The sequence below is a fragment of the Scomber scombrus genome, chromosome 18, assembly GCF_963691925.1.
Source record: "Scomber scombrus chromosome 18, fScoSco1.1, whole genome shotgun sequence".
Lineage (NCBI taxonomy): Eukaryota > Metazoa > Chordata > Actinopteri > Scombriformes > Scombridae > Scomber > Scomber scombrus.
The window spans coordinates 2,407,059-2,416,714 of NC_084987.1; the positions used below are offsets into that span (position 1 = coordinate 2,407,059).

Consider the following 9,656-nt stretch of genomic DNA (forward strand, 5'->3'; position numbering starts at 1 on the left):
TCTGTCTGTCTGTCTGTCTATCTATCTATCTATCTATCTATCTATCTATCTATCTATCTATCTATCTATCTATCTATCTATGTACATCATTGTGCACAGTGAAGCTCAAACATCAAACTGTAGGAACAAGAAGAAAGAATGTTTTTTAAGGGGAATTGTAAAATATGTAAAATATCACTCTGATGTAAACCTGCACACTTTACTACTCTATTCCTGGTGGTCGCCAATTAAGACAAAATCAAGCCATAGATTAGTTAATGCAGCTTTAAGCCTATATTGTCTCACATGGTTGTTTACATTCATTTGTGCCCGACACATCATGTAAACCTATGTACAGGTAAAGGCAGGTTCCTAGACGGTTAGGTGGAGGAAAACGGAGAAGACAAGGAGGTGGAAGAAGAAGAAGAAGGGGTGAGCAGGTGGCCCCCCGCTGGTGGTCTGGCTGGGTGTCTGAGCGGTGGTCGTGTTGTTGTTAGTTGCGTTGTTGTTGTTGGAGGCTGGAGATAAGAACGGTCCTACAGTCCGAGCCAGGAAGGTCTGATAGTTGCTCAGTTTGGTGAAGACCATCACCGAATCTGCCCGAGTTTCAGTGGCGGAGGTTCTGGAAGTGCTGTTGGTGCTGCTGATGGTGGTGTTGGTGGTGTTGGTGTTGACTGACAACACGGCTGCCTGGAACCACGAGCCGTCCATCTTACACATCATTGGACCCCCATTGTCACCCTGGACAAAAAGAAAAGACAGAAAAGTTCAAGTCCAACATGTAATAAAAGTAATTAGAGTGGATATTCAGTCACAGTATTTCATTAGACTACAAAAAAATGTGCCTCTTTTTTTCCTTGTTTCAAATCTTTCAAAGTCAATATCATGATGGAAAGTTAATTCATGCTTTTGTTTACTTTTGGACAGACTTTACATTGGGTTGATTTGATCCATTTTAGGCTCAGAAGTTTTACGATGCTTTTTTAGCCTCTTGCAAAGTTTTACAGATACAAAATCTTCATGGATGAAAATAATAATAATAATACAAAGAGACTTAGCAACAGTTTTATATTCTGTGAGGAAAATGCTGTTTGAGTTATTTTGCTTTTTGTAAGACGTCAAAAGACAAAAAGGTTGGAAACCACTGGTTTCATCTTTAACAATGTGTTGTATTTTAAAAGTGTGTTATATTATCCATTGTGTCCAAATTTGAACTTGCGTGGTTCAAACTTGGATGTGGATGTTTAAAGTCCCACAAATGATAAAATACTGAAATACTGAATAAACAAATGTTATACATGAATCTCTCATTATTCACCTGCTCCAGTGTAAAGGGTCCTGTACAAATGCTGTCACTGGTTGACGCGTTCCCACAATCTGCCACCGAGGTCTGAAACTCCTGCAGAACTTCTTCCTCTAGAGTTGGGAAAAATGGGAAAATGATGAGGGGAAACATCCAGATTTACCAGCATGCAATGTCCTAAGTGTTTGACAGGATAAAGAGAGCTAACGTTATTCTATCAGTCTGTATGTGAAGGACTAACCCCCTCCTCGTCCAGAGCTCCAGCCAGCAGCCCAGCATGTGGAGCCCACAGTGAAGGTCTTTCCGTTGTCCAGGCAGATGGGCTGGATGTAGCTGGACAGGGTGGGCTGGGTTGACAGATGCAGCACTGCTACATTAGACCCAGTTAGGTTGCTTAGGGTGATATTTGTCACGTTCAGTGTCAACTCAAAGGGGTTGGATCCATTCTGTTTCAAACGACCCAAGACCACAGTCCATTCAGACACCACTGGTGAACTGTGGGAGGTAAAAACCACTAAATTAGGACCGAGAATAACTTGAAAACCAACAATGTGTTAGACTTCCCAACTCTCTCTGTAGCTCTGTCTAACCTGATCCCATTGGTTCCTACTAAAGACCTTTAAAAACAGCCCACACATATATGGCTTCATGTTTTTAAAAAATAAAGCTAAATAATTTCCTAAAACCGCTGGTCACTGTAGTTTTAACAAACAGGAGGAAATAGTGCATTTTTTGGGGACTATTTTCAGCAGCAGATGAGGCCACATTTAGTTCTGTAGTGAGTTTTTCTGGCAGCAGGAAGTTGCGCGTAGGATTGAGTCGAAATAAACTACAGTGTGTGTTCTAATGAAGGAACACGCCACGGAGTGCAGCAGTGTGACTGGATGAGTTTTAATAGTTTCTGGATAACAATAAAGGTCCAAGTCACAAAGGATTAAGATATATCAGGCTCACCTTGAGAAGCAGTTGGCATTGCTCAGCACTGAGTCCACAGACACCAGAGTCCCGCCGCACATATGACTTCCATTCTTCTGAAGGCTCGCCATCCATGGCCACACGCCAGCAGTCGCCACCGAGCTAGCCCCCAAAATACGTGAATTCAATGGGGCAGTACCGCAGACCACAGCTGGAGAGAAAAGCAAAAGGCACACAATGAAAGGCTGACTTTTTGGAATATGTGTTCAAAATGATGCACAAACACCTGGAATATTTCCGCTCTGTTAGCCCTCCTGTTGACATTGGGTCACCTTTGATCCAGGAGGTCAGTAAGTGTTAACTCAAAAATGAGGTATACTTTCATTTAAATGAGGCATATTTACCTTAATTTCCCAAAAAAATGTGTAGAACATGTGTTAATATCTTGGAATAAAGTTGGCTAAAATAGTCCGACACAGAATTGGTGATGTATACCCTTTTTAATTTACCTTGATGAACAGTCAAACCAAAACTAAGTTGATTTTGACCTGGGAGGACAAAAGTTGCATGGTCAACCGGAAGACAACAGAAGAGTTAGAATTATGCCGCCATAAAAAATCATGGAGCCATTGGTTTGAATATTCCCTCAGCAATGAAGAGGCGGAAGAAACTGATATAGAATAGAACAGAATAGATCTGAAACTATCACACAGTGTAGAAAAAGAAAACAAGACAGTTACTCACGCTTGACTGTGGTGGTTGGAAGGAGTGTGGTTGGAGGTGGTGGCAGGCCGGAACAACTCGCACTGAGGTCACTGTTACTCCCTGTGGACGTGAAGCTGACGAAGCCTGGCTGGTCGCTGGTGATTTGGCTGTTGATCCAGGACTGATACTGGGACACTCTGGCGTAGACTCCTGGGAATTTAGGCAGTGCACAACCTCTTCCAAAGCTCACAACTCCAGCCTGGACCCAGACACTTCCTGTCTTTGACACCATCGGACCGCCTGAGTCCCCCTTTGAGGAAAGAAACATTCAGAAGAGGGTCAGGAGAGAGAATATTTGAAGGGGGAGTTAACTTGAGGGAAGCACAGTTGGTAAAATGATCACCTGACAGGAGTCCTTCCCTCCAGCACGTAACCCAGCGCAGATCATGTTCTCTGTGATTGAGCCCACTCCATAGTCGCAGTTACACTGCCTGTTCCCAACAACGGGCACGTCCACTTCCATTAGGTTTTGTGGGGAAGGAAGCGGTACTAAAGACAAACAAAATCAGTATAATAAACAGCATATATGGTGAAATACACTTTGACAGGTAGTGAACACAACACTGACATATCACCTTTTGAGTTGATAAGTTGAACATGTTAGCAAACAGTTACTTATTCCCACATCCAGCAGTTACAACATTATCATTCATTGATAATATCAATTATTACTTCTGGGGTTCTTCAGGGTTCTATTCTGCTTAAAGCTGCTTTTTTATCGACTTGTTCACAGCAGAACAGTCTGTAGATTCATCTTTTAAATTAGTATCACTTGTTATCAAACAGTAGACCATTTTCTGTCCACCTGCTGAATATAAAGTCCAATATTCACTCTCTTTTAGCTCTGTTGTTACTCTCTACCAACTCCTGGGGGAAATATCTAAATGCTCCATTATGTTCACCAGCTAGTCTACAGATACCTGTGTCTGTTTGCTGTTTGGTGCTGAGCAGATAGTGTACAGAGGCCTTTTTTTTAAAAACAGCTTTTTCTCAGAAAAGGACACTATGAGAACCAAAACAGTAAAGTTGCAGCTGAACAGGTAAACAATGAGCTGAAACACACTATAAAGCTAAATAAACCCAATCTTGGTCCAGTATCCAACAAACACAAGTGCGATGTGTAAATTTGAAGCCTTCGGTCACGCTATCTCTGAAAGTAAATGGGACACAGTTGCTGTATAACCTACCTCCAGATCCAATGCGGCCCCAGCCGGTGACCCAAGAGGTCACGCCACTGAAGAAGGTGCTGCCTGGGGCTGCCAGGCACACTGGCAGAATGTAGTCATTGAAAGTAACCGGTGAGGAGAGCTTCAAGAGGGAGATGTCGTTGTTATTTGGGACTTTGTCGTAGTCGGGATGATTGATGATCTGGGAGACTGTTCGAGACACAGAATTGGAGTTGGTCCCTTCTAGACTCTCGAGTCCGAGGAAAACAACCAAACCGCTTGTGCTCGCGCTGAAGATCAGAAGAGAAACCAAACAGTGCAAAGACATGAGAATCAGGGCTGCAGTGGAGACAACAAGGTGATATAATGCCCATAAGTTAGAAATATATATCCTCAAATTACAATAAATCTTAATTTATCGAGTCCTACCTTCAAATTACATAAACGGGTCCCTCAAATGAATCATTTGTACATGTGGTGCATGTTTTTTGCATCAGTTGCCTGAACACAAGTTGAAATTTTTTTTTCCCCCCTGCAAATGTAAACTATATTAAACTGTTTTAAATCCACAGTTAGAACAAAAACACTATCACTTTGAGCAATTTTTGACTGGTGATTATTCAACATGAGACATGTCTGCCTGCAACAATTAATGTAACCAAAGATTCTTCTTCTAAACCTTCTTTTATTGTTTTATTTGAATTACTGATAGCCTAAAGGAGTAAAACTGTCCTGTTAATCATGTCAAGACCCCTCAGATTCATCCTGTGAACCCTTGTAGGTGTCTCGACCATGTCATGTTGTTTTTTCATATAGCTCTAACTTTTACCTAGAAAAGCAATGAGCAGCCGTCAGCACCCATTCTTTGTTAATGAGGGATCCTCCACAGAAGTGACTTCCAGAGCTTTGCAGACTGACCTGCCAGGGCCAGCTGCCTGCAGGGGCCGCCTGTCCTCCAACAATCCTGTTGTTGCGAGGAGGCCGACCGCACACTACAGAGAGACAGAAGATAAAAAACACTGATCATATAGACTCCTGACTGCTGTTTTAAGTCACACCTGAAACATTGTGTACCTGCTCTTTACGACTGGTGTTCTGGCATTGAAAGCAAATATCAACAACAATGAAACTATCATTACTAAACTAACATTTCTATCCAACAACATGTTTAAAATGTAACAGCTGAAAGGGGGAAGAGAATTGAACAAGTGGAAACTTTGACTTACCATTAAGTTGTGAGTGAGACTCTGAAAAACAGAAAACAAACAGCTCATGAAACAACAATTCAGCATTTATGTTCACTAACACATTATGATATATTGATACGTAATATGTCCATAGTTTGACCTTTGTGACGATCACCATATTGACCACTGAACTGACTTAAACACAGATTTTTAAAATATGAATGACACAAATTTTCTCTTCTCTGAGCACAGAGAGAGAGAGAGAAAAAAATTGTTTTCATTGCTTCATTGCTTCAGAAATCATTATGATCATGCTGTGCACTTTAAGTAAACTGGCCATCATAGTATAAATTAGCTTATGCTTTGAGACTTACCATTAATAAAGTAAAACCCCCTACAGATTCTACTTATATGGGCGTCAGGGGGAACAACAGGTGCCCTCCTGAACCTGTGAACCAATCAACCTGTCAATCACGACGTAGCCACGCCCTAATGCATACCCTGCTTTATCGTCACATATAAAATCAGGGAGGCCAAATTGTCCCAAATGAACATCATACTGCATTGAAGAAGGCTTTAAACTAGCGATTGAGACCATAAACACATTTTGAAAACGTTTACTGAGGTTAGAAATCATGTGAGAAGTTGGTGAATTCTCCATTGACTTGTATAGAGACGGAAGTCCTTTTGACACCAAAACGGTCGCCCCCTGGTGGCCTTTTGATAGAATGCAGTTTTAAGTTACTTCCACGTTGGCCTCATTTCAGAGGACCGGAACTCCCCGTCTGACTTTTATACATTTCCTGCTGCTATTTGTTGCTGGAAAAGCATCTGGAATAAAGTTTGGTCTTTGCCTAAGCTTTTGTTCAGGTTCACTGGGCGAAAAAAAATAATCAGAGAGGGAAAAGTGCCAGATGAGATATATTAATGAACATATAGGCTGCAGGTGGTTTTAGGTTTAAAATTGGAATTAAAATGTTTTTTTCATTTAAGTAAATGTGCAGTTAAACACTAAATATGCGGAAATTCAGAACAGAGTGACAGAACCTGCAGAGTCAGCACATTTTTGACCGTAAAATATGCACAATAAGTGTAATTACTGTCTTTCAAAAAGGAAACACATCGATCCTACAGTGTAAGTACATAATGACAACATACACAGCCCCAACAGACAGCAGGTATGGTGTTCTTGATTGACTCTTTTAGCAGCCACCTCTCAGACACTGTTGTTATTTTAAAGGACTCAGCTGTGCTTTCCAGTGTCCTGTCAAACCTGTTTTACTTCATCAGTAATCCTTCATTGTCCAGAGCGTGTAGGAAAAAACACGGAACATATTTGTCTTCAGGTATATACCTTTTATTTATTTTGTAACCAACGTCATATATCATTATATACAAGGAGAATGTCACCAGACTCAAGATGCTTCTCCTCTGATTGGATGATTGCTGACAGATACTGATGTCTGATGAAACCAGTGTTTTCCAACCTTTTTGTCTTTTGACGTCTTACAAAAAGCAGTGTGTAGTCGGCTCACATTTCAGATGTCTGTGAGTTTTCAACAGCCCCACCAAATTAGTCTTTAAACTTCTCACATTGGTTTCATCTGACTCTTTTTTCTGTGGATTAGTAACATTTACCGTATCTACAAAAAGTTAGACGTTGACACCAAACTAACTGACAAACTAAATAATCTGGTACTAATTTGATGACTGAATAATCGTTTTAGTCATTTTAAAGTATTTCAATCTCTTTCTTCTGTCTCTCTCTCTTCATTTATTATATTAAATATCAAATCTTTGGTTTTTAGACTGTTGGTCGGACAAAATAAGTTATTTAAAAACTGGCACAAAGCAATCAATGAATCAGTAGATTACTCAATAATGAAGTCTAGTCAACAAAATCAAATGTAAATAAAAAGTGGTGGTCTTAATAATAAGTCATTGTGTAAACAAATGTCTAGATTCTCCAGAACCTCAAGACATGAATACAGTAAAACATGTTATGATTCATAGTGACTCTTTACAGTCAGTGACAAGATAATTGACAGTTATTCACTGTAATATCCCGAAGCCCCGAGCTGCTGCTTCCCTCACATCATTATCTGCTATCATAGTGTTATAATTGTATTTTTTGGCCCTCAGAATATTTGGCAAGACTTTTCAGGCAGATATGTTGTATTTATAATCGTACTCCACGACATTTATCTGACCATAGTTCCTGTTTACTTTGCATATTCACATTTACATTAGTTTGTCCTTAACTAATGCCAAACATTATTTAATGTATATATAAAGTATATAAAGTATATTTACTCAAATTCTGTACTTAAGTACAATTTTGTGGTACTGTGGTAATATTTTTTTTATGGAACATTGTAGTTCTTCTCCACTATTTAGATGTAAATATTGTACTTTAACTACTTTTATTTTAGTAAGATTACATTGTGGTATTTCTACTTTTACTTACATAAGAGATCTCTGTAATTCTTCCATTTAACATGTTAACTTGTACTCATGTTAATGTATTGATATTTCAACACTGACAGAGTCTGCTGTGTACTTTTCTTGAGTACATATTATATAAAAAAAACTCCTGTTGTGTTACAGCTTTGTCTACTTAATTACAGGGTTTTACTTCATCCCAGTGTTCAGTATAGATGTCATTGGTTCAGGTGTGTGCAGGTGAAGAGGACCCTTACCTGCTGCCAGTAGAGTCAGCAGAGCTGCCACACAGATCACTTTGTAGAGAGCCATCACTGTGCAGTATGTTCATCTCATCAGATCTGCTCCGGCATAAATACTCTTTCTCTGCCTTCCTCCCTCACACACAGTCACACCTCTCTCTACCTGCCTGATAACACGCCCAACACCTTACAGCACCTGTTCCACCTCCTGCATAGTAAACAATCAACATTGCTTCAACCCTGCGCTGGAACAAAAAAAAATCCAACTAACACATTTACACGTGCACAATGTTCTGGGCAGGTGGGTCCACCTGCCCAGAACATTCTTTACATGTTTTTTGTTTTTTGTCAGAGTAAATGTCGAGGAATTGCAGGAACGAGCATTGAGGTGACACAAGCCTTATGAAGACAGGAACAACACCGACATGCCTGAACATAAAGCTCACCTGGCAGCATTCATGAATGTGTACAGGAGTCAGGGTTACGTTGACACTAATCTCTGAAATGACACTAAAACTCATCTAACGTCTCTAATGTGTTTATACACTTTGCAAGTGTTCTCATGTAATTTTTCCAGTTTATTTATAATACTATTACACTGAACAACAATATAAACGCAACACTTTTGTTTTTGCTCCCATTTTTCATGAGCTGAACTTAAAGATCTAAAACATTGTCTATATACACAAAAGACCTATTTCTCTCAAATATTGTTCACAGATCTGCACATTTCAGAGTGGCCTTTTATTGTGGCCAGCCTAAGGCACACCTGTGCAATATTCATGCTGTCTAATCAGCATCTTGATATGCCACACCTGTGAGGTGGGATGGATTATCTCAACAAAGGAGAAGTGCTCACTAACACAGATTTAGACAGATTCGTGAACAATATTTGAGAGAAACAGGTCTTTTGTGTACATAGACAATGTTTTAGATCTTTGAGTTCAGCTCATGAAAAATGGGAGCAAAAACAAAAGTGTTGCGTTTATAATTTTCTTCAGTGTATATAACACTGTATAACACTGTACTATTTTAATCATTCGTAAGATTTCCATCCATATTCTTATTTTAATGTGTAAGCAGCATTTTGATGATGCAGCTGGTCAAGTTTGAGCTCATTTTAACGGCTTTGTATCCTGATAGGTCACTTAATTTATAAATTCATACTGTATCTACTCACCTTAAAAAGTGTAAAGTAGCATTACTTTTTACCTGTAGGCACCGTATAATAAGTAAACAGTGTGGAAACATAGTCCAGAAATATCTCTTCTGTGAAATGAGCAGTTTATGACACCACACCTACATGTGATATGTAGTGTTTACTGAAGGTTTTCTTATTATGGGCCAAAAGCTGTGGCTCAACCTGCCCAGAAGTATCCGATATGCAACCTTTGTGACATGATTTACATCATAAGGTCTTTATTTTTAAGTTTAAGTAGAACACTTTTTGTCACCTTCCCTCTTTTATTGAATCTCATGGACACATTTTATTTTACCAACTCTTTTTTTTCTCCAAAATTTTAGCGTCTTTTATATTTTGTAACATTATAATTTCTGTAAAATTTTTTCGTTCCTCGTGTATTACATGTGCTGCACAAATAAAGTAGTATTATTGTTATTACTCTTTTCATTACTTCCCCTTTAAGTGCAGCTTATT

General features: G+C 39.4%; 1 pseudogene; it reads right to left on the reverse strand.

The window, feature by feature from the left end:
* The window catches only part of LOC133999233 (uncharacterized), a 31,995-nt pseudogene extending 23,926 nt beyond the window's left edge, over positions 1–8,069 (reverse strand).
* Between the last annotated feature and the right edge of the window lie 1,587 nt (positions 8,070–9,656).